The following is a 23,304-nucleotide window of genomic DNA, read 5'->3' as shown; positions in this document are numbered from 1 at the left end:
ACCAGCATTTGTGGGACCCCTTCCTCTGAGCCAGGGAGGTGCTATCCCTATACCACCTAGCCATCTAGCCCTCACAACACCACAAGTTAGGAACTGTCGTGGAGTTTCAGCTGAGGAAACTGAGGCGTGGAGAGGTTAAGGGCCTCATCTAAGATGCCACAACTGGTGGGTCCAGGACTCAGACTCCCGAATCTCCTTCTCATCAGAAGTCAGGGGATGTATAGATCAGACATTTATTGTGCATCTACTTACTATGTTCAAAAGATGGTGCTAAGTGCTGGGACACAGATAAAAAGTAGTGCCCTTGCCCTCAGCCATGAGCCAGTGAGTGGCCCAAGGAAGGGTCCCTCAGTCTGCCTGACAGGCTTCGTGGAGGGGGTGGCCTTGGAGCTGACTTGAAGGGTGAGCAATGTGTCTGGTGTATATAAGCAAAAGGAGAACATTCTACCCTGCAGGAGGGCCACAGGCCATGGCTCTGGGAATACGTGGTATGCTCGAAAGTTGTGAGTATTTCAGCTATTGTAAATTGGAACCTGGGTGTAGAATGAATCTGGAGGGACCAAGTAGGTGCCAAGCCACTGAGTTTAAGCTTTAAGAGGACAGCCCTGGGGAGCCATGGAAAATTCTCAAGCAGAGGAGGACCATAATCAGATTTAAGTTTTGGCTATATAGGATGGATTGGGGTAGAACTAAACTAGAGGCAGGAGAGATCGTGAAAAGATCTTTGACTGGATATGAGGGAGAGGTGAGCATTCAGGATAATTCCCCAAATGTCTGCCTTTGTGGCTGATGAACTCATTCCCTGAGAAGGTGACCCTATAGTTGGGGGGTCACAGGACAGGTCACGCTCAGGAGGCATCCAGGTAAGATCTGGGCAGAGAGACATCACCAGGAGGTGGACCCCGGAGGAGACAGGGCTGGGAGGTGCTAAGACCCTGCCTGGAGCCAGCACCCACACCTGCCAGCACCTGTCTCCTTGTTTTTGAAGGAAGTGGGCTCTTGCTGCCTGGGCTATTTGCTGTGAAGATGGGGTAAATGAAGTGTGTGAAGCGCTCAGCACGAGGTGCATGCTCCAGGCCTGGTGGCTGCCCCGAGGCGGCCAGGCTGTGCACCCTCACTTCCCAGCTCACCAGGCCTATTCCCTGGGAGGGGGGCTGCACTGTAACCCCGATGCCTCCCTTCTCTCCAGCCCAAATGGGCTCCAGCAGTGGATCTTCTTCAGTGTTTGTATCGCATGGTGGCCCATCATGCTCTCTGGATCCCAACGTGGGTGCAGGTTTCCACCTCCCACTCCCGTCCCACCTTTAAAACAAAAAGCCGAAAAAAAAAAAAGGTTGCCCTGGCTAGGTAGCTCAGTTTGTTGGAGTGTCATTGCAGTATGCAGAGTTGTGGGTTTGATCCCCGGTCAGGGCACGTGCAAGAAATGAGCAATGAATGCATCAGTAAGTGGAACAACAAATCAATCAATCTCTCTCTCTCTCTCTCAAATCAATAAATTAAAAAAAATTACTTGTCAGTCATTTCAGTAAGTTTCTAGGCCAGACAGCAGAGCAGCATGGAGAACATCCACGTGGAGGCTTGTCCATCTCACATCACTGAGTAGGGCTGAGTGTCCACTGTCTATCCCCATGAGCCTGTGGCTGGGCCAACACGTCATGGGAGTAGACAGGCCTGGGAAGAGGGGTACAGATGGCCTGGGTTCCTAATCTTACCTGATCACTCCTTTGCTGGGTGGATTGGACAAGCCTTCCATGGCAATGGGGAAGGAAGGCCTGAGTCAGGGAGGATGGGGCCTGGGATTTGCCCTATTTCTTGAGTACCACAGTCATCCCTGTCTGCAGCTGGGCTCATTATGACAGCTGCAGCAAAGGGACTGCAGAGCAGCTGCTCCATGTGGAAAGAATAGCAGGACTTAAATGGGCGAAAACCACTGAGAGATATGGCTGCCAAAAATAATAAACTCATCTTACATTGCATTACTAGAAGCAGAGTGCCTAGGAACAAGGGGGGTGAAAGCCCCACACTATTATGAGTTGGTCGGATTCCTCAGGTACAGGGTCTAGTTCTGGGCACACCAGGAGGCCAGAGCAAAGCAACAGAACATCACGGAATGCCTCCTAAGTGGCAGGGCCATGCAAGGTGCTTTACATAGGTTCTCTCATTTCATACCAGGCAAATTATGTGAGACAAGTATTATCCCCTTTTATAGAAGGAGAAACTTGGGGTCATCAGTCAAAGTAATCTGCTCAGGGTTATCCAACTGACAAGGGAACACCTTGGACTTGAAACTACATCTGGCTGACTCAGTGAGTGCTTTTGCTTCAACACCTGGGCTCCTTGAAGTAATAGGCCACTCCATGGAAAATATCATTTCTCTCCACATTACACTCTTCTCAGAAGATTCCTGGATTTATATAAGAGAGTGGACTCATTGTTCTTTCCTGCTCAGCAGAGGAGCCTCTAGTTCCTACTCCCCACCACCTCTCCAGAACAGGCCCTGGATGAGATGGTGTTGACAGGACCCAAAGGGGAGCCTGACATGCTGGGCTTCCCACTCCCCACGCACAGACAATATTGTTCAAAAATGAAACCAGGAGTCTGGTTCTGGCAGAGCCCTCCTCGGCCCTGGGCAGGCACAAAGCCACATTCCCCTGTGACAAATGCAGCCCACGAAAGGGAGCCTGTCCCATGAAAAGGCGTCTGAGAACTGAGGCAGGTTTGTTCAGTGGTTAGCAGCACAGGTTGTTCTATTGCCCCAACAAATAGAATGTGGTGGAAATGACACTACCTGGCTTCTGGGATTAGGTTATGTTTATAGAGTGGCTCCCACTCTCTCTGGCAGAGATGAGCTCTCCCCACCTAGTCTTGCTCAAGTTCAGATTTGTGAGCCAGATAAATATTGTTTGAAGCTACAAAGATTTCATATAATTTTATGCAGTAATAGATAACTAGCACATGGACTATCCTATCCTGCTAGTCTCTGTTCAACCATTTTCCTTCTCTAGGTGCTAAAGCCATTTAAGACAGTTTATTTAATGTGTCACCCTGACCTCCATGCCACTTGGAATGTTCCACCATGCCCAAGACTTCTTGGCTCCCTGTTCTAAAGCTCAGAAAGAGAAGGGACACAGGAGTCTTTCTTTTCCCACCATCGTGGTCCGTGCCGTTGGTTCTTCTTCACCATGTCTTCTCATGAGACTTTCAGGATCAAGAGATTTCTGCTCAAGAAACAAAAGCTGAATTGACCCATTTCCCAATGGATTCAGGTGAAAACTGGTAATATAATTGGGTACAACTCCAAAAGACAACACTGGAGAAGAACCCAACTGGGTTTATGAGGAATGGCACAAAAGACATGGCTCCATATTTGTGTTCCATCCAGGTTGTCTGACACTTCAAATCACTAAAAAATGCGCTATTGTCTGGACAGTTGGGCGTTTTAATTGGGAAATTATTGAAAAAATATTTTCTCTGTTGATTTTTTTCTGCAGTAGTAGGTTGGTTTATTAATAAATATGAGACCATGTAGACCAAAACAGTAAAAAGGGAGAGAGGAGAAAGAAGAAAGAAGAAAGAAAAATTCATAGACAAGGGACTCCTCCTTTCTTCCCTGGAGTCCTGTGGTTTATGCCAAGGGAGGTTATGTATTGTCTGATGAGGCCTTGTGCTTAACTGTTTGGCTTTGTTTAATTCTCTCATCTCAGTTTCCCCATTCCACTTGCCCAGGAATTTCCTAGCTTCTATTATCCTGTCTCATTCCCCATCTCACAGACTTCCATTTCTAAAATCCTTTAGGGGTGATGAGAGAATTGATTCTCTTATCAATAACTGCTTCCTGCTGATAAGGGATGCAGTCCCTGCCCAGGTAGGGTATGGAAGTCTCTCCCTGCCTCATATAAGGGAGACAAGGCAATGGGGTTTGAGACTGGAGCAGACAGTCTATTAGATTTTTCCAAAGTGGGGATAGGCTTGAATCCCCAAAGCATCATCATCTTGATATGGAATTGTATCCAGTTCATTCATCTAGTCCTAACAACAAGTTCATTCAGCCAAATCATTGAGTTTCATTTCTGGAGGTGGCAATGCCAATGGGCATCTAAAATGAGGCTTATACTGTCTAAACAAGTAACCAGGTAAATATGGTCATAGTATATACTCTGCAAAGACAGAAGGAACACAAAGATTAATGAGCACAGTAAACCATAAACCAGGTTCTGAGTCTGTTAGAGTGTCAGATGAGAAGACTTCCAAATGTAAGACTTTTGCTGAAATGAAAGTAAGCAGTGACAATCTCATAGGTCCTCTTTATCTGTGGTTTAAATGTCTGGTGATATCATCAGATGCTCAGGTAAATTATGTATGGTTCACACTGCATCACTAGTTCTCAATAATTCCAAATCAAAGGATGAATGAAAAATGAAACAGTAGTGTAAAAGAAAACTATAAAACTTCAGGATCCAATTAAGTTTGTAAGTGAAAAATAAAACTTTAACTGGAGTCCAATATCCACAATTGGCATAGAGATTTCCAGTAGAACACAATTTTTCTCCCTGGAATTACCCTCATTTTTTATCAAAGAGACTGCATTAAGTACACTTTTATTTTAGCTTGATTATTTGCAGAAATATAACATCAATAGCAATTGATCATATAAGCTTTCTTAAATCTGCCTCACTGGAATGTTACAAGGACATTTCGGATTGAATTTTAATTTGTCCCTCAGGAAAAGAAGCCAAGCCACACAGTTGCCTTCCTGCTTTGCCTGCAATACCTACAGTTTTGGGGATTTTCCTCAGGTTCTTGAGGTCTCCTAAATGTGTTGAGGTTCTTTCCTTGACATCTTTCAGGGAAGCAACCTTTGTTCCTTACCCAGAAAGACTGCCATGAACCTTCTGAATATGCAAGGTACTAGTCCATTTCTCCAAAGGGCTTTTATTGACTTCGAATGTCAACCTTAATTCCTTCAGACTTTCTGGTGACATCCAGAGTCCAGGTATGTCTCTTTTGATCATGACATTCCAGACAAAGACTTGGTTAATAAAACCAAAATTGTAAACTGTCTTTATGTGTCCTGTTATAAAGAAATTAGATTTTTATTGGATTTATACAAATAAACATATTGCCATGGAAATAATGCTACTCTCTCACTAAGAGTTTCCAAATTCCAGAAGGATCAGGTAGGGAGAAAAATATAAATGTCTCAATATTTCTTATGAAAATATAATTTATCAGATTGTTTTAAGAAATAAATTAGTTTTCTTATATGTCTGAAAAATAAAGGATTACAAATTAGCAATATTTTTCAATAACAAATTATAAAAGCCACAATTATCTTCAGCTTATAATGTCCCATAATTAATTTTTTTATCCTGATTATTTGCTAGTATGTCTATAAATCTAATTATTCAGTAGGGTTCTGCAAATCTTCATTTACTTCAAAGAGATGACTTAATCTGAAAGCTGTAATTTAGAGTATGTCAGAGTCATTTTCATAAACTTTTCCAAAGATGTAATATATCTTTGCAAATGCATTAGAGTAAAACAATGACTATCTCCAAATTACAAAAAAAAATCATAATAATAATACCCTTAAGATGACACAGTTACAGATTTGATTATAATGCAATTGATACAGGACTTTGCTTTCCTGCAACATTTTAAGATAATAACTAAAATTACAAATGAAAGTATATCAGAACTTCGTGGAATCTTGGAGATTTTTATAAAATCTCTAACAGGGGTGTCCAACTTTTTGGTGCCTCTGCACCACACTGGAAGAAGAAGAGTTGTCTTGGGCTACACATTAAATGCTTGCAACATGTAATTGCAAACAAATCTCATAATGTTTTAAGTAAATTTATGATTTTGTGTTGGGCCACATTCACACCTATCCTGGTGCTGGGGTCCAGCCTTGGTGGGGTCTCATGGCCCCCGAAGGATGCATGGCTAAGGCAAAGCAAAGAAAGTGAGACACCCGGTGGGGTGGGTGCTGGAGGACAGCCAGGCTTTTTGGGCCCGAATGACTCACCGAGAAGAATCAATCTTTATTTTTATAGGGGAGGTTATATTGCATTCAATGCATAGTGTCATGATTAAAACAGAAATGGTTATTACCATAGAAATAATTAAAAAAAAACAAAAGGTTTTACAGATTAATCATGTTAAACAAAGAAATAACCGAAAAGTATAGGAGGTCCCACAGATCAACCATATTAAACAAAGGTTATTTTGACCAAGAGGGTCATTAATCAGATAGCCAATGAAGCTATATGGGCACAAACTTTCAGGTGCCAATTAGTGACTAGGTGTCTATTAAGATTCTAGGGATTGGTCTAAATTGAAAGGGTGCAAGGGGTGATTTATAGGTTATATAGAAATTAGTGTCCATTGAGGTTAGGTTTGTCTCAGGTAACTCGTTTTTTGCCTACGTTTTTTAATTTGTACATCTTGGGGGGGGGGCATGTTTTGTATTCATTTCCATGTATTGAGATTATTATTTTCAACTAGAACTCTTTGCTTCTATACACTCCTGTCCAGGGTATGGGAGGAGTAGTGGCTCTAATAAATCTTAAACCTTTGAGTGGTGACTCCTTAAGGGACATTCCTAGGAACAGTTTCCTTCAGCATTCTGGCAGTTGGTCTGCCCATAGTTTAATTTTGTCCTTAACTTCCCAGGTGGGGAAAGCAGGCAGCATTAGGGTTGCAAGGGGTCTCTGTTCTGTGGTCAGCAAGTCATTTCGTCCAGAATCAGAGCCATCGTGCAGATTTTTTGCTATAACACACAGGTACCTAAAAATCCCACCACCTGTTGCTAGCAGGGACAGGCGTACAGGAAGAGAGAGACAGGAGATCCGGCCACATCGCCTCTGCTGTGCAGATGCATCTCATCTGTCCCGACTGTGTCAAGGGCCGGCTGTCGGTCAGCTCCCGACATCCTGGGCTGCTTGCAGTTCGCAGGCCACAGGTTGGACACCCCTGCTAGGACATCTATTTTAATCATAAAAATATGTGTATACAAATAGAACATATTATTTCTTTATTTGACAGAGCTTCCCATGCACTTCAAACCTATCGAATAGGCCTAATGGATTCAAAATTTTTTCTTATTAAGGAGAAAGAACAAACCCCTGAGGCATTCCAGGGACCCATTGGAATGACACAATGCCAATTTTAGATCAAGAAAAGTCTCTTAAAATTTAAACCCTGGGGAGGTTGTCAAATATATTTGACCAAAAGATTGTGTATCACAATACCTCACACTCTTTCTTTCCAACCTGGGCCCGGCCTCAGCCCCCTCGTCACCTGAGTGCAGATAGCTCCCACAGAGGAGGGTGGTGAGAGAAAGGGCTGTTCTGCCATCAGCAGGGCAGTGACCAGAGAGCACACCATCGACATCCCCAAGTGCACCCATGGAGTGGGCTTCAGGAAGCATGCCCCTCCGGTACTCAGAGAGATCCGGAAATTTGTCATGAAGGAGATGGGGACTCCAGATGTGCACGTGGACACCAGGCTCAACAAAGCCATCTGGGCCAAAGGAAGAAGGATGTCCTATCCCACAGCTGGGTGCGGTTGTCCAGAAAACACAATGAGGATGAAGATTCGCCAACAAGCTCTATACATGGGCCACCTAGGTAACTGTCACCACTTTCAAAAATCTACGAAGTTAGTGTGGATGAGAACTAACTGCTGATTGTCAAATAAAGTCATAAAACTGCCTTGAGGTTTGGTTTCCTATTGCTAGTAGCAATGGAATGTGTTTGTATATCTTAAAGTAGTTCCCAACTAAAGGATCATTTGGAAAGCTTAAAAAAAGATTGTGTATCATTATGAAACAATATTAAATTATTTATTTACCCAAAGTGACAATAAAGTTATCAAACATAACTATGGGCTAGTAAAACTTTAATTCTTACAATAAAGAATATGTTTTTTTTTTTTGCCCTGGTTGCTGTGGTCAAACTGAAAGGGCACCAGTTTGATTCCCAGTCAGGGCACATGCCTGGGGTGCAGACCAGGTCTCCTCATGTGCCTCTCGCACGCTCACATGGGGGGCACGTGAGAGGCAACCTACCGATGTATCCATCCCACATCATGTTTCTCTCCCTCTCTTTCTCCCTCCCTTCTTCTCTCTGAAAATAAATAAATAAAATCTTAAAAAAAAAGAAGAATATGGGTTTTTGGGCAATCAAGTACATGATTAACATGATATAACACATTATTTTAACAAATATATAGAATCTCTGCTTTCTAGGCACACCTTAGAAAATCCTTTTACTCTTTTACCACGCTGAAAAAGAACCAAATTCTGAGTTAGCTTACTTTGGATACTTAGATTCACTTATCTAATAAAATTGATTATTCAGCTACCTGTGTAATTACCTCTCCAGACCCCTTCACAGACCTTCTTCACTTTGCACAGATGCTCTTCGACTCACACCAACCCTCTCTTTCTGCAGCAAGTACTTTTGTACCTTGTACCTGCATTTCCAAACCACACAGTTTCTTTCCAACTTAACTAGCATTCTTAATTCTTAGAGGCCTTGATTATTAGTGACAACTAAAAGTAAGTATTTAACATTCTTCAGATTGATACTTTTATGAACGTATTGAATAACCTCTACTGCAAAGTTTCATTGGCAAACACATACACATTTTTAAGACATACTTCAAGTACGAGCTATATTCATTAACATAACTGAATCCATTTTCTAGCTTCTCTATAGTTAAAAGCCAAAGTAGACAAACCCAGATCAATTAATATTTCAGTATCCTGTCATTTCAAAATATATAGATATTTAATCATTTTCACCATTTAGCCTAGCAAAACTCAAAAGTTCTAAGTCATCAAAAACTTTGGAAAATTATGATTAGGCACATATAGATATATAATTATTAGTGAAAAGTTTTATAAAAATTCTTCCTTTTAGTTACATCTACTAATTAGTTTTTACCAACTTTATGAGATTTTAAGGTCAATTATTACCCAAGCAATTTTAGTGACATATTAAATAAACTTATTCCTGCAAACCCAGGAAAAACAAACATATACTTTATGTTAATAACTTTAAATGATATTAAACTTAACCCAGGTTTAATATCAAATAATTTCCCAACCACATAATGAAAAAAGATATTTGATATAGTTCTTATCTTTGTCCTTGACAACTTCAAGGAGTCTGGGGGAGAGGCAGGGGAATGATCAGGCTCATTTCTCCCCCACTGTGAGGAGGCAGACACCCCTGCTGCCCCTGGCAGCCAGCAGAGTTTGAGGAGTGGCATTAATTGCCCTATTGTTCCCAGGACTTCTGGCTCCCTGGCCACCAGGAGGAATTAGAATGTTTAAAAACTTATCTCATTATTTTTCTTTCTGAGTTTTACAGTCTGGGAGGTAAGTGAGATCTTGTCATTTTTTAAACCATCAATTTAAATCCTTTCTGAGTAGAATCCTTATGATGTAACAACATGAAAGCTTGCACATAAGCAATTTTTTGTTTACCAGACCTTTGGCAAAACAGTTCTAACTAATCATTGGCATATAGCTGTAAGTCGACTAGTCAGCTAAAATTTGACCTCATGGACTCTTGATGGGATTGAGACCAAGCCTCTCTTGTTCCAAACAGAAGCAAAAATGAAATACAAAGTCGAAACGAGTCCTCCTCTAAAAGGGGGGACTGGGCCTAGTCTTAGAAACTCACCTCACACCGCCTTTCATTTCAGACAGACAAGAGAAACACAGGAGAACTCTCAACAGAAACTGGCTTCCTCCCATGGAGGAACAGAGAAACAAGACTAACACGCAACAAGAAAAGAAAAAATTACATAAAATCTATATACCAAAACCAGAAAAGTGCTACAACCAAATTCCACCCTGGGGAACTGGGATTCTCCTTGTCACTGAGCCATGTCTACCACCCAGAGTGGCGGGGTCAGGGGGCCCTGGCTGTGCACACCAGGGACTTGCTCAGTTTGGAAGCTTGGAGTCTGTCAACCTCCCAGAAAAACCAGTTTACCGGATATTTGTTACACAAAAGCCCAAATTTGGCCCCTAGACCACCAGAAGGCCAAAGGCCATAAACCAGATGGACTTTCTGAGCACAAATCCAGTTTCTTACAGAAAAGTCAGGTGAGGGGGTCTCTGAGAGTCAGAAAAGGAGCATCCTCAAGTGAAATCGCCCAACAGCTGCCAGGGAGTCTCCAAACCTGCACAGCAGGGTCCCCGAGTTTAGGCAGCCAATGCAACTCCCTGCCAAATACTCCGACTTGCCAGAGAGTCCCACAGTCTGTTCCACCAAAGTTGCAGGAATTGAAACCAGGGCTCATGCTGCCAGACACTGCTCAACCAAAAGTCGGAGGCAGGGAAGGGTTATAAGTGCACTTTTATTAGTATCAGAGGCCAGCAGTCTGAGACGGTTGGGGTGATAACCCTACACCCACCTTACCTTGAGCCTTCAGAAGCAAGTTTACGTAGGGGAAACTTATGAGTTTGAGAGGGGGAGGTTCCTAGGGGGAGCACAGACCTGCTGTGTCTCTTGGGAGTGGGAGCTGAAAGGGAACTCTGCAGCTTCTCCCCAGGCTGGTTCCTCCATTCCAGTGTCATCTGTCTCTCTGTTTGCATTAGAATTCCCCTTCCTCTCCACCCAGGTTAATGGCCAGGGAGGTTATGCACTTTCCGAAAAAGTCTAGCACTCGGCTTTTTGGCTTTGTTTCATTTTCTTGTCTCTGTTTGCCCATTCCACTTGCCCAAGAATTTTTGAGCTTCTTATTATCCTGCCTCAGGGCTGCCACCAGTGAACTGTGTGACCTTGGGCATGTCCCTTAGCTTCTCTGAGCCTCAGTTTCTCTGGGTGTAAAATGGGTATAACCAGGAGATCCACCCCCCAACACCACCACATCTACCAGAGCAACCCTATCAAGCAGCCCCATTGTTTCAGGACACTGACTGAGTAGTGCTCAGGAGACACAGCCACTCACTAATGGGCAGCAGCATCTAGAAACTCGCTGTCGTTCAGGGCCACCAGGCTCTTTGAATCAGTGAACCCCACCTGACTTAGTCTCCGGGTGGAGCACAGGAGGAGAGGAAGAAATGAGCACTAGGGTGAAAGTCTTTACTCTCCTGTCCCTGAGTTCCAAGCTCGTCCCTCCTCCCCCAGAACCATTCCCTCCCCTTTGTCTAGACTCATTTCCTCTGGCTCCTGGCTCCTCCCCACTAAATAACTCCCAAATTCCTTTGATTTCTATTTCTTTGTTAAGGATTCTAGAATAGAGAGGGCTGCCTGGCTGCTGTGAGGGCAGCCGTGACCACAGACGTGGGGGTAGATGCCTTCCCAAATGGCCAGATTCTGTTCGTGAACACAGTGAGTTTCCTCGCATCAGGCATGAGTGGTGCTGCCAGGCTGAGCTGCTGCCTCTCCTGGAAAGCACCAGGGAGACCACACTTGGGTGGCTGGGGGTGGAGGGAGTTTCCCAAAGAGAACACAGAAAGGCAGAAGTGCCTGGTTTGAAAGGGGGAGGGGGACAATCTGGATCTGTGCATTGGACAAGTGCTGACTGAGCTCCCAGTGGGTGCCCGCCCTGTCCTCCTGCTGAGGGGAAGGAGGGAAGAGGTCATCACTAGGAGACTGATGGTTTGTGGGAAGGAAAGGGGAAGTACACAGGGCATCTGGGAGGATGAGAGCCCAGCAGGCCCCCTTCCTCTGGAGGTGGCCTCCCTGGGGTCAGCCATCTACTGGCTGGGAAATAGGTGACTGCAGCCAAGCTACTTTTCCCTCTCTGGGCCTCAGTTTCCACATCTGTGAAAGAGGAAGAATCCTTGAGCCATGTCCAGAATCAGGCTGAGGGGTCAGTGAGGTGCACTCTAGGTTGCTAGAACAGAGCCCCTCACACTGTGGGTGATCTCACGGGTTTAGTCTGAGGAGGGGTGTGGGGGCAGCAGGGAAGACCCCTGAGGGGTCTGCTCCCTGTGGGGTGAGCACACAAGCAGGGGCAGCTCAGGGGGTGTTGCAGAGGGGCCCTCTGGGGAGCGAGGGAGGGGTGGGGACGTTCCCTGCAGTGTGGGATGCACAGGGCTGGTTTGCACCTTTGTGCCAGGTGTGTGGGCCCTGTGTGCAGGTGGCTTTCTTTAGACCCTCTGAGCTTTATGATCTCCATGGCATTCATGGGAAAACTGGGACTCAGAGACATTGAGGCCACTTGCCAACTGTGCCTGGATGGTAAGGGGCAGAGAAGGGAGGTGCCTGTATTTACCTCCAGAGACGGAGGTGCCCACAGGGAGAGCAGTAATGGGGGGAGGCAAGCAAGTGGCAGCCCCAGGCCCAGGAGACTTGTGAGGTCACCCTGTGCTGGTCCCCACCCCACAGTGTTAATAGAAGCCTCTATTAACACTGCGGGGTGGGGGTCTAACCCCCCCATTCCCAGACTTGTCCAACAGTTTCCTGAGGGGCGGGGTAGCTGGGCTGACAGAGCCCTTCTGGGTGGGGGCAGGGGACAGGTGGGTGGGCAGCAGCAGAGTGCTGGGGGCAGAGGCTGTTGTGGTGGTTGCTGCCTGGGCTTCACACTGCAGCCACCTCAGCAGGGCCCCTGGCATGGCCTGCTTCCCCCCGCAGTCACCGGCCCCTGGGCTCTCCTTGGTGGTTGGGCTGGAGAAAGCTGAGCCAGGCCTGCTTGGTGCTCTGGGGGGGCTTCAGGGTCAGAATGTGTGACCTCAGGCTCCTTTCCTGTTTGATGGGGGATCCCAGGGCTCCTCCCAGGCCCTGACGTATTCTTATCCTGGTGGCTGGTTTTTACTTTTTAATCTCCTGACTCACAGTTTTTCAAATCCGAAGGAAAATCCTACATGAGCAGTTAAAACAGAGCCGTCCCGACAGAAATGAGGATGGGTGTCACCCACAGCCCCAGGAGCTCCCATCAACTCCACAGGGTCTCCCCTTCTGGTGTCCCCCTCAGTCCAGCATTCAGGAGTGACCTTCCTCTTCCTCCAAAGTGTGCTGGGCAGTCACGGGGCCTGGACATTCTGCTGAAGAGCTGACCACGATGAGGGCCTCTCTTGGGGGCCTCACCCCCCCATTCCTGCCCCCCACCAGCCCCATGTGGCCCAGCCTCCTCAGGGACTAGGATGGAAGCTGGAGGCACAAGCAGGACAGGACTGGCCATCTGGGCCGGGGAAGCACTGAGTGAGCCTGGAAGAAGGACGTTCTGTGTCTCATCCTGAGAAGCAGCTGTGTGGTGGTCAAATTAGAAGTATGGCTGCCGGCACTCAAACCCCAGTCCATTTCTGACCAGTTGCATGGCTTTGGGCTGTTCCCAAACTTTCTGTGCCTCAGTGTCCTCATCTGTGGAGGTGGTGCTAACAATGGCCAGGGTTGTTGAGAGCATAACCAGGGAACAGACGGGGAAATTGGCCACGAGAAGGGCCTGCAACCCTTGGGTAGCACCGTCCTTTGGCTGACAGCCTCCCACTGCCTCTTGTGGTGAGCCTCTTTGCCAGCTGTGAATGGGTGCTCGCTGGGGTCACTGGGCCTCTAGATGGAGGCTACCTACCCTCTGGCCTATAGGGCCTGGCCCTGTCCCCTGAACTTCCAGGTGGGAAGAGGAGGAAAGAGTCCTCAGCCTCCCAGCCTGGTCAGGACCTGAGAGAAGTTCTGACCTAGCACAGGGATTAACCCATCGTAAATGAAATAACTCATCCTGGTGAGAGCTGAGAGGACACCGTCCCTTTAGATGAGAGACATGGTATCTACTTTGTCATAGTCTCCACCACCCCCTATTGTTCCCGACCAGGTCATCTTGCCCATACACATCACCTGCCTGGCTCCTAGAAGCCTTTCATTTATGAAGGGAATTGGCTTACAGGAGAACTGGGAGAAGACATTAACAACTAGAAAAATGTGAAAATTGACCAGAAGCTGGGAGCTCTCTCCTAGGGCAATGCAGATCACAGAGCACCTTGGATTTTAAAGGCATTCTGGAGGTCAGCGTTAGCAGTCTAGCAGCAAGCAGTGTGGGGATTTTGCCCAGGGAGACCAGGGGGGAGGGTGGGGGAGAGGCACCTGGGATGTGCCCTTCTCCTCCCCAGGCTCTTCTCACTGAGTCATCTCTCCGACACAGCAGGTAGGGTGTGTCCCTATTTTACAGATGAGCACACTGAGGCAGAGAGGGTAAATAAGCTCCCCAAGGCCCCTCAGGTAACAAACAGCAGACAGAGGACCCAAACCTGGACTACGTCTGGCTGTACAATGACGAGCGCCTCACCATGGCCTTTGCTGCTTCCCAGTGGCCTGGGAGAGGGAATGGGACAAAGTCTGTGCTGACGGGGCCTGGGGGGCGTGGAGACACCCCATCAGGGCTTCAGAGGGTGCCCAGGGCCTGGGGGAGGAATGGGGAGCCCAGGAGCAGGAGAGAAGGAGGAGGCTGCCCCCTGGCTGCAGACAGCACCCAGGCAGAGGTGCTACCCCAGGTCACTGGGAGGGCAAAGGTCATGGCCCATTGCTGAATGGGGGGTGGGCAGGAGGTGAGAGGATGCCTTCCCCTAGACCTTCTCAGGTGAGCCTGAGGGTTATGCTTTAGGATAGGCTGGCAGCCTCTTGGGTCCCTTGGGTTTCTGAGTCTTCAACCAGGGCTCTGGGTCTTTGCTGGGAGCTTGGCCTGGGGTCCAACAGCCCCTCCCTCTGCCCTGATTCCTTCCCCTCTCAGGGTGAAGTACATACTACTTCCTCCTATGGGAGGTCAGCTCCCGGTCACTCGGACTCAGAGCCTGGAGGTCTCCTTATCAGTCTCGTACTCAGAGCCTGGAGGTCTCCTTATCAGTCTCGTACTCAGAGCCTGGAGGTCTCCTTATCAGTCTCAGAGTGTGTGTGCAACTACCTGATTGGGGCCATTGCCTCAGTTCCCAACTGCTACTGGGCCCCAATCTCCGGGCCTGACACACCAGGCCGGCCACTAGCAAGTGCCAGGGGCGTGGCCAGAAGGAGGCCAGCCCACTGACACCCTGCCTCTTCTCCCTGCAGATTGTCCCCTTCACTGGGTCCATCCATGGGGGCCTCCAGGAGGGACTTCAGATCACTGTCACTGGGTTTGTGCACCAGTCCAGTGAAACCAGGTACCTGGAACTGCCTTGCTGTGCCCCTCTGCCAGCCATGCTGCCTGTCAGCTCTGGTCGGCTCCCCCCCCCACCCTCCAAGCTGCCTGTGCCTGGCTCAGGGGAGGCTGGGTGAGCAGGGCCCCGCCCAGGCCCACGCTGGGTGGTACCCCTGCCATCTGCCAGTAGTATCAGGACGCCCTTATCATAGACGCCCCATAGACTCAGGGAAGCAGGAGCTCACGGTCCCAGGCAGCCCAGATACTGATGATTATGGTCTAGGATTGAACTGTGCACACGAAGACCCAGAGATGCAAAAGTAACACTTCCTTCATTACCCACAACTGCCCTCATTTACTCGAAGCCATTTGGCTTAAATGGAAATGTTTAAATCTGCTGTTAAATTTACTTTGGTCACTTCCTGTTTCAAGTTCTTTCCTGGATATTACTAAGTCTCCTCAAAATACAAACATTTTCTTGGCTCCAGTCCCCAGCCAAGAGGGCCCTTTGGGGAACAGGCCAGAGCCTGTGGCTGCCAGGCGCTCTGACCTCCCTCAGCCCGGGGGGCCTCCACTAAAGTCTAGGTGGGGGTGGGGGTGGGCTCTTCCTGATCTGGGTGGGGTCTGTGTACACCCCACTCGGGGCCCTTCTGGGCATGTAACCCTCTCTGGGAAGCCCCTCTGCCTCAATCCAAGATAGCGTTTTCCCCCAGTGGTCCCTCCGTCGCCTTGCTTGGGGCCTGGACCCCTCCACAGCACGCCCAGCCCCAGCCCTACCTCATCTCAGTGTGCAGATTCTAGAGGACGTTCTCCGTCTTGCTGGCCCTGCCAGGCGGCTGTAGCCACACTCACCATGGCACGGGTCAGGGAGCCCTGGGTGTCCCCAGAGGACTCCAAGGAGAGTGAGGCACCCGGATCCCCCAACCCTGCCACAGGGAAACTGGGACCTCACCTCTGAACCTCTGTCTCCCTCTCTTTCCTTCTCCCTCTGTCTCCCCCGTCCCCTAACCTCGGGAGGGCTTTCTGCTCCCACCCTGCTGTCCCTGCATCCTCCCATGGGCCCTCCGGCACTCTCTCTTCCCCGGGGCAAAGCACCACAGGAGTGGAGCGGGAGGACCACAAAAAGACAGATACATGCAGAGATATTTCAGAAACAATCGTGTCCATTTGAAGAGGAACGTGGACTTCTGGTTTCTGGTTTCCGGTCCCAGAGACACAGAGAGGCTGCCTTCCTCTCAGCGTTCCCAGAGTGGGGATGGGCCCTGCTGCCTGAGGGCCACAGAGTGACCTGGTGTTGGGGACAGCGCCCAGGATCGCCCACCTCCACGGAGAAATCGAATGGGCTCTGCAGGAAATGAAGAGAACGTCCTGGCCCTGTGACGGCGGCAGGAGACACAAAACGGGGGGCCTTCCTGAGCGCTGGGCATTGGCTGGCGGCGCCGATGATGATCCCTCGGTGGAGAACCTCGGATTGGAGCTGGGCTTAGGACACGGGTCTGGGCAGAGGCAGCACAGACACTCATCACGCCCCTTTTGTGAGCCAGGCTCCTCGGAAGGTGCTTTTGTTTCAATTCCTCACCCTAGAACCACAGCTTTACCCAGAGGACGTGTTGATGGTGAGGGCTTCCTCCCAGGGACAGAGAGAGGAAGGGAAACTCACTTGCGGGGGGCTTTGCGGACACTGGCTCATTAATCATTCCCAAAGGGAGAGACTCTCTCCCTTTTCTGGGTGCGGTGACCTGAGGGTCTGGTGGTTCGGGGGAAACACCAACGACAAACACTACAGAGCTGGGCCCAGGTCCAGGCCTGTAGACTGGGGAGGCAGCACTCCACGCCCCAGGTGTGGACACAGGCCCCACTCCCAGGAGGAAGTCCTCGTGCCGGGAGAGCTGACCTTCAGCCCGTGCCTCCTCGTGCAGTCGCTGTCTCTGTGGGCTGTTCCATCAACTCCCCATGTTCCGGGTGCATTTGTTCTCTTCCCTCCCGCACGCACACAGCTGGGCTGCCCTCCACCAAGTGCCCACTTTCCACCCAAGCCTCCTGCTTCTAGTCACACTCCTGGTCGGCACCTTCCATACAAATTTGTCATCAGTTCTATGCTTCCGCTCCCTGGTGTCAGCATTTTCATTACCCATTTTCTACTTATCTTTAGAAAGTCACACTGGAAAGGACATAATGCAATAAAGGACACAAAAACACACTCAGTGCACACTAGGTGAACAAACAGGAAGGCAACAGAGGCATCCTAGGAGCAAAGCTGCCACAGGGGCTGCACGCAGGTTCCCACAGGCAGGCACATCAGGGGCAAGAGGCCTTTCAGCTCCTTCCATGGGCAGTAAACCAGAACACTCTCTCCTGTCCCTGGGGCCAGGTCTGCTAGGAACTTTCAGACCAGCTTCAGGGACCAGCACATTCCCTTCCACCAAAACCCTTGGTTTGAAGAGGGCAGGTATGTGGTCTGTGTTAGAATGTACCAGAACATGGCAGACCTAAGCCGCTGCCTACTCTGGAACAAAGAAGGTGTGAGTCACGGGCTAAAGACTCCCCGTATCTGAAGCGACGATGGGGCACAGCCACTGGCACTCTGTAGGAAACCGGTTGAATCCTCACTGCCTCTCCCTTCTCCATTGAGCTTCTCGCAGAAACAAGGCCCATAAATCTCCTGGACTTTCTATCACAGAATCAGCCATCCCTGATCAGAGGACCTTGTCTTACAAAAACACCTGTACGCCGCAGGACACCTGGGAAAATTCTCCCCTTCCCTTTGGTTTGTATTGCTGCCAGAGGAAATAGGATTCTTCCTTGGTGTCACAGGGATACACGCACAGAAGGACTGAGGTACAGTGGCAAGATTTATTGGCATGAAAACAAAGAAAGGGCTTAGGTAATGCGAGTGCATAACCAGGTGGCTCACCACCTCGCTCCCAAAAGAAGTTCAGCCACTGGGCCTGCAGGCCTGCGCTTGTCCCCACGCAAGCCCAGGATGGGGCCAGGACCCAGAGCTGCTGTTCTGTTCTCGTCTTGTCTGTGACCCCCACTGCACTTGGGCCACAGGGCTGCTGGTGGGGGAGGGTGGAATTGTGTGGTGGGGAGAATGCCTCAGGCCTTTGCTAAACTTTGATTGTAGTTCCTTGGGTTTGGGAAGGGGTAAGTTTTCTTTCAAACTATCCAATCCCTTTCCTAGATCTTCTGGGGTTTCTGCTCCTGTCCTATCTGGTCTTTTCCCCAGATTTTCCCAGGCTAACTCCTTCCCTTTCTGGTGACCATTTTGGCTCCTGCTGCCCAGGCCTCATAGTTGAGCTTCCTCCTCTGGCTTCTACCTAGATGGCCTCAGCAGAAGAATTTTCCCCTTGCCGGTTATCCCGGCCTCGCCCCCTTAATCCGGAAATGTTGGTTGTTCCCTGGGGAGATTGGAAAACTGGTTTTTCCTGCCTAGGCTTCCAGTGTCTGTGAAGCTGCCTTTCCTAGTTAATCTGGCTTTGTTAGCTGTCTGGCTCCCTTCTGTTTCATTAGTATCTAATTAGCTGCCACCGTAACATTATGGCTGGTCAAATAATTAAAATGACATAAGGCAGACTAATAGGAGAAAACTAAGAATCTGTTCTCAAAACAGCACACAATTGTGTTACACGTGTGGGGTTCATGTGCCCGACACTTCCAAAGAAAAACCAATATGCAATTGATCGGAGCTTTGGAGTGAGGAATGATTTATGGATTGAGAAGCCCTAGCTCAAGAAGATGGGAGAACTAATTCTCAAATGCATCTTACAGAGCTCAAAATTCAGGCCTCTGATATGTCAGGGAAGGGAGGATAGGTGAGGTGAGATGTTAGTAAGGGCCATAGACAGCTAGTCCCCTAAAGAGAAAATGCAAAGTTTCCTTTTTTAAAAAATATATTTTATTGATTATGCTATTACAGTTATCCCATTTCCCCCCTTCTCTCCCCTCCACCCTGTACCCCCTCTCCCACCCACATTCCCCCTCCTTTAGTTCATGTCCATGTGTCATACATGAGTTCTTTAGCTTCTACATTTCCCGTACTATTCTTGCCCTCTCCCTATCTATTTTCAACCTACATTCTATGCTACTTATTCTCTGTACCTTTCCCCCCTCTCTCCTCCTCCCACCCCCTCCATGTGATCTCCATGTGATCTCCATTTCTGTGGTTCTGTTCCTGTTCTAGTTGTTTGCTTAGTTTCTTTTGGTTTTGCTTTAGGTGTGGTTGTTAATAATTGTGAGTTTGCTGTCCTTTTACTATACATGTTTTTTCTGTATCTTCTTTTCTTAGATAAGTCCCTTTAGCATTTCATAAAATAAGGGCTTGGTGATGATGAACTCCTTTAACTTGACTTCATCTGAGAAACACTTTATCTGCCCTTCCATTCTAAATGAGAGCTTTGCTGGATAGAGCAATCTGGGGTGTAGGTCCTTGTCTTTCATGACTTGGAATATTTCTTTCCAGCCCCTTCTTGCCTGTAAGGTCTCTTTTGAGAAATCAGCTGACAGTCTGATGGGAACTCCTTTGTAGGTTACTGTCCCCTTATCTCTTGCTGCTTCTAGGATTCTCCCCTTCGTTTTTACCTTGGCTAATGTAATTATGATGTGCCTTGGTGTGTTTCTTCTTGGGTCCAACTTCTTTGGGGCTCTCTGAGCTTCCTGGATTTCTTGGAAGACTATTTCCTTTGCCAGAATGGGGAAGTTCTCCTTTATTATTTGTTCAAATACGTGCTCAATTTGTTGCTTTTCCCCTTCCCCTTCTGGTACCCCTATAATTCAGATGTTGGAACGTTTAAAGATGTCCTGGATGCTCTTAAGCTTCTCCTCATTTTTTTGAATTCTTATTTCATCCTGCTTTCCTGCTTGGTTGATTCTATCTTCCTTCTGGTCCACTGTATTGTTTTAAGACCCAGTTTTCTTTCCTTCACTATTGGCTCTCTTCCGTGTATCTTCCTGCATCTCTTTTATGGTAACCTGCATCTTTTCATCTAATGTGCGCCCAAAATCAACCAATTCCGTGAGCTTTCTGATCACCAGTGTTTTGAACTGTGCATCTGATAGATTGGCTATTTCTTGGTCTCTCAAAAGGAGGAGTCCTGGGGGACTGATCTGTTCTGTTGGAAACATATCTCTCCCTGTCTCTCCTTTTTTTTTTTTTTCTTTTTTTTCCCCGGTCTGGTCGCTCTTGTTATGGTAAGGGGCGGAGCCTTAGGTGTTCACCGGGGCTGGGCACCCCAGTTGCTAGATTGTGACGTTATATGTGGGGGCGGGGACGGGAGGGAACAATGGCGGTTGTTCCGTTCTCCTGGGATCTCAGACCCTTCTCTGGGATCCTGCACTGCGAGCTCTGTCCTGGTCCACAATCACCGCCTCACTGGGTCCGCCAGCCGCAGCTTGCGTACTCAGGGACCACTGCTGCATTCTTGCGTTGCTCTCGGGATGGCTGTTGTGCTGATTTCGCACCGTTTTCCCCGACCTTCGCGCGCCGCTGACCTGCTCCCGGCTCGGCTCGTCTTCTCCTACTGGTCTGGATGAACGGGTCTACTTCAATTTCTTGGCTGTCCGACTTTCATTTAGATAAATCCTCTGTCTGTTCTGGGACTTATTCTGTCTGTAAATTATTGCTGTTTTAATCGTGGTTGTGCGAGGAGGTACGGTGCGTCCACCTATTCCTCCATCTTGCCGGAAGTCCTGGAAAGTGCAAAGTTTCTAAATTCCTTTGTTCTTGATTGACTCCAGCTGATCTGAGTTTGGTCCTCCAGTCTCCTATAGATCTTCGCTAAACAGTCATTGTTTTCAGCATATTTCCCATCTCTTCTGGAAGAGCATCCACTGCTCTTTCAAAAACTCAAATCTCAAGCAGTATTCCTCTAGTTAATTGTCATCTGTGTAGCCAACCCGAAGGTCAACAGAGATAGGAAAACTTGTCACAGGCGGGCACAGGTAACCAGGCTCTTGGTGATTGCAGACAAAGAATTGAAGTGAACACACAGAGTTTACAGCAGAAAGAGAGAGAAAGAGAGAGCAGATTTATTAAGCAATAGCACATTCCACAGAACATGGGAGCAGGCCAACTCTGAGCAGGGATTGACCTCAGGCAGCCTGGAGGGATTCTATTCTTACAGAGCGGATCCTTCCTGGCTAGTTTTGGCAGGCTTTTATTGCGCATGTACAAGTAGTTGTATTACTTTAAAGCTACTGCACATGTGTCTCCCATGATTTTCCTTGATTGGGTACTGGAGAAGGGGGTCGAACAATGTTAATTTATCGCCTTGTTAGGCTGTGAGGGACTCTGCAGGAAAGGCACCAGGCTGGTTTTCCCAAGAGGCTTTATATATTTGCCCCAGAAAGTCAACCTTATTTCCCGAAAGCTGTCTTGTGAGTCAACGCACATGCTCAAATATGACACTCCAGTCAAAGCTTTGGTAAAATAACCAATGTCCAGAACAGAGTGTAACAGAGTGAAACTGAGGCCAGAGATGGTCAGGAAGGAGGAAACTCCAGAGGTGCCCCAGGGCTAAGATAAAAAACATAGATACAGGACAGAGACCCTGTTCTAAGACCGTTGTTCCCAAATTTCTGGAAAAGCGCTGAATCATGGTGACTCATGAATGCACCTGCACAGAAGATGCTACACGACCCCTCGGGATATTTGGGGGACCTTGAGAAGAGAGGACTTCACCTGCATCTGTTTGTATTGTGGGGGAGGGCTGATGGCAGGTCCTTGGTTGGGCTTCTTGGCCCGAGAGACTTTTAAAAAGCTCGATGTGAGATTTCTTATGAAGAACTCTAGCACCCTTGATGATATCCAATTCTAGTCCTGGGAATTGTCCTTGAGAGACTGTCTCCTACCTGTAAACTGGACTAGATCCTGAATTCTTCTAGTTTCCTCATTTGCCTACAGCACCCCAAACCGCTGTTTCCAGTGTCTACGCCAGTGCTCTGACTGGGAATCCTTGAGTGCTAAAACCACCCTCTTCCAGAGCCAGGAGGCCTAAAGTTGGACCACTTGATACCAACTCAGAGAAGTGAACACGACAGATCGTGCATGGGTAATCTTCATGTCTAGAGACATTTGGCCCACAAACTAAGAATTTCTGTCAGATCACCAATGTCTTCCCTCACTCCCGAGCCAGGTGTGTAGATATTTTCTTGACTGGCTGCCCTCCACACTCAGACTGGGTTAATAGACTTCCCTAATCATTAACCTTTGTTTTTCCTTTATTTCCACAGATATACAGTATTATACCAAAAGTTGTTTGCATCATAGGCCTGCCTCGGGGAGCTTCCCGAAAAGAGTTTAATGAAACTGACCTGTTATCGGGAGCCAGGGACTGGTTCTTTGCGCAGGAATAACCTACCTTCTTAACTTCTGGGCTGTGAAACTTCGGGGAAAATTTCAAAGGCAGTAGCATCCAGGAACCAATGAGTCTGTTGAGTGCTTTTGTTTTTTTGAAACGTGATTGGAATCACTGCTTATAAACATGTGATTAAAAAAAGACCAAAACTGTTCCAAAGATTGTACCCATGGTGCCTGTGTGGTAATTTCATACCACAGTAGGACGGCACACAAAATGAATTAAAGTCAGCACTTACACGTATACTCTGGGGTCGTAGGTACTTTGATTTAAAACTTTGAACATTTGGGATTTGTTTTAAAGTGGGGAGAGAATGAATTTAGCTGACTAGGAACACATGGGGGAACCTATTTTCCGAAGAAAAGAATTTAGTATCCCATTGGAATTAATGTAATTCTTCAGAGATTTGCTTAAATCTGTGGAGAGATGGAAACCTATTTATTTGTAATGAAGTATTTAGATAGATATTGAGTTCTAAGCCCTGTCTTCTGGGATTTGTCGATTTTAAAGAGAACTTTTGTGCAACTTACAATGAAGTTTTCGTAAGGAAGGAAAGTAACAGTACAGTAACACTTTCCGTACGAAAGTACATATTGTATGTGCTCCTCCTGAACGGAGTGCACGCCTGCCTCGTGGTGAAGACGCCTGTGCCCAGAGCCTTTAAGTGCCGAAGGAACAAGCTGAAAAGCAATCTCAGGCCCCGCCTCCACTCTCCACAATTTATTCAGTTACTTCAGTGATGCCTCTCAACCTCTGAAATCCAAGGATGTCAGTAAATTGATGGTTTTCAATGTGCACTTTGAAAATTGTTTCATATAAAATAAATGTTGCTGAATTACAATTTTTTTCCTTCCTAAGGGTTGATTCCATATGTATA

At 47.6% G+C, this 23,304-nt stretch overlaps 1 pseudogene; it reads left to right on the top strand.

The window, feature by feature from the left end:
* Positions 1 to 3,119: 3,119 nt before the first annotated feature.
* On the top strand, positions 3,120 to 3,338 carry LOC114504242 (annotated as a pseudogene).
* Positions 3,339 to 23,304: the final 19,966 nt, after the last annotated feature.

This window comes from Phyllostomus discolor, chromosome 8 (assembly GCF_004126475.2).
Source record: "Phyllostomus discolor isolate MPI-MPIP mPhyDis1 chromosome 8, mPhyDis1.pri.v3, whole genome shotgun sequence".
Taxonomy (NCBI): Eukaryota; Metazoa; Chordata; class Mammalia; order Chiroptera; family Phyllostomidae; genus Phyllostomus; species Phyllostomus discolor.
Note: the sequence above shows the minus strand (reverse complement) of the source record. Positions and strands in the feature narration are given on the sequence as shown.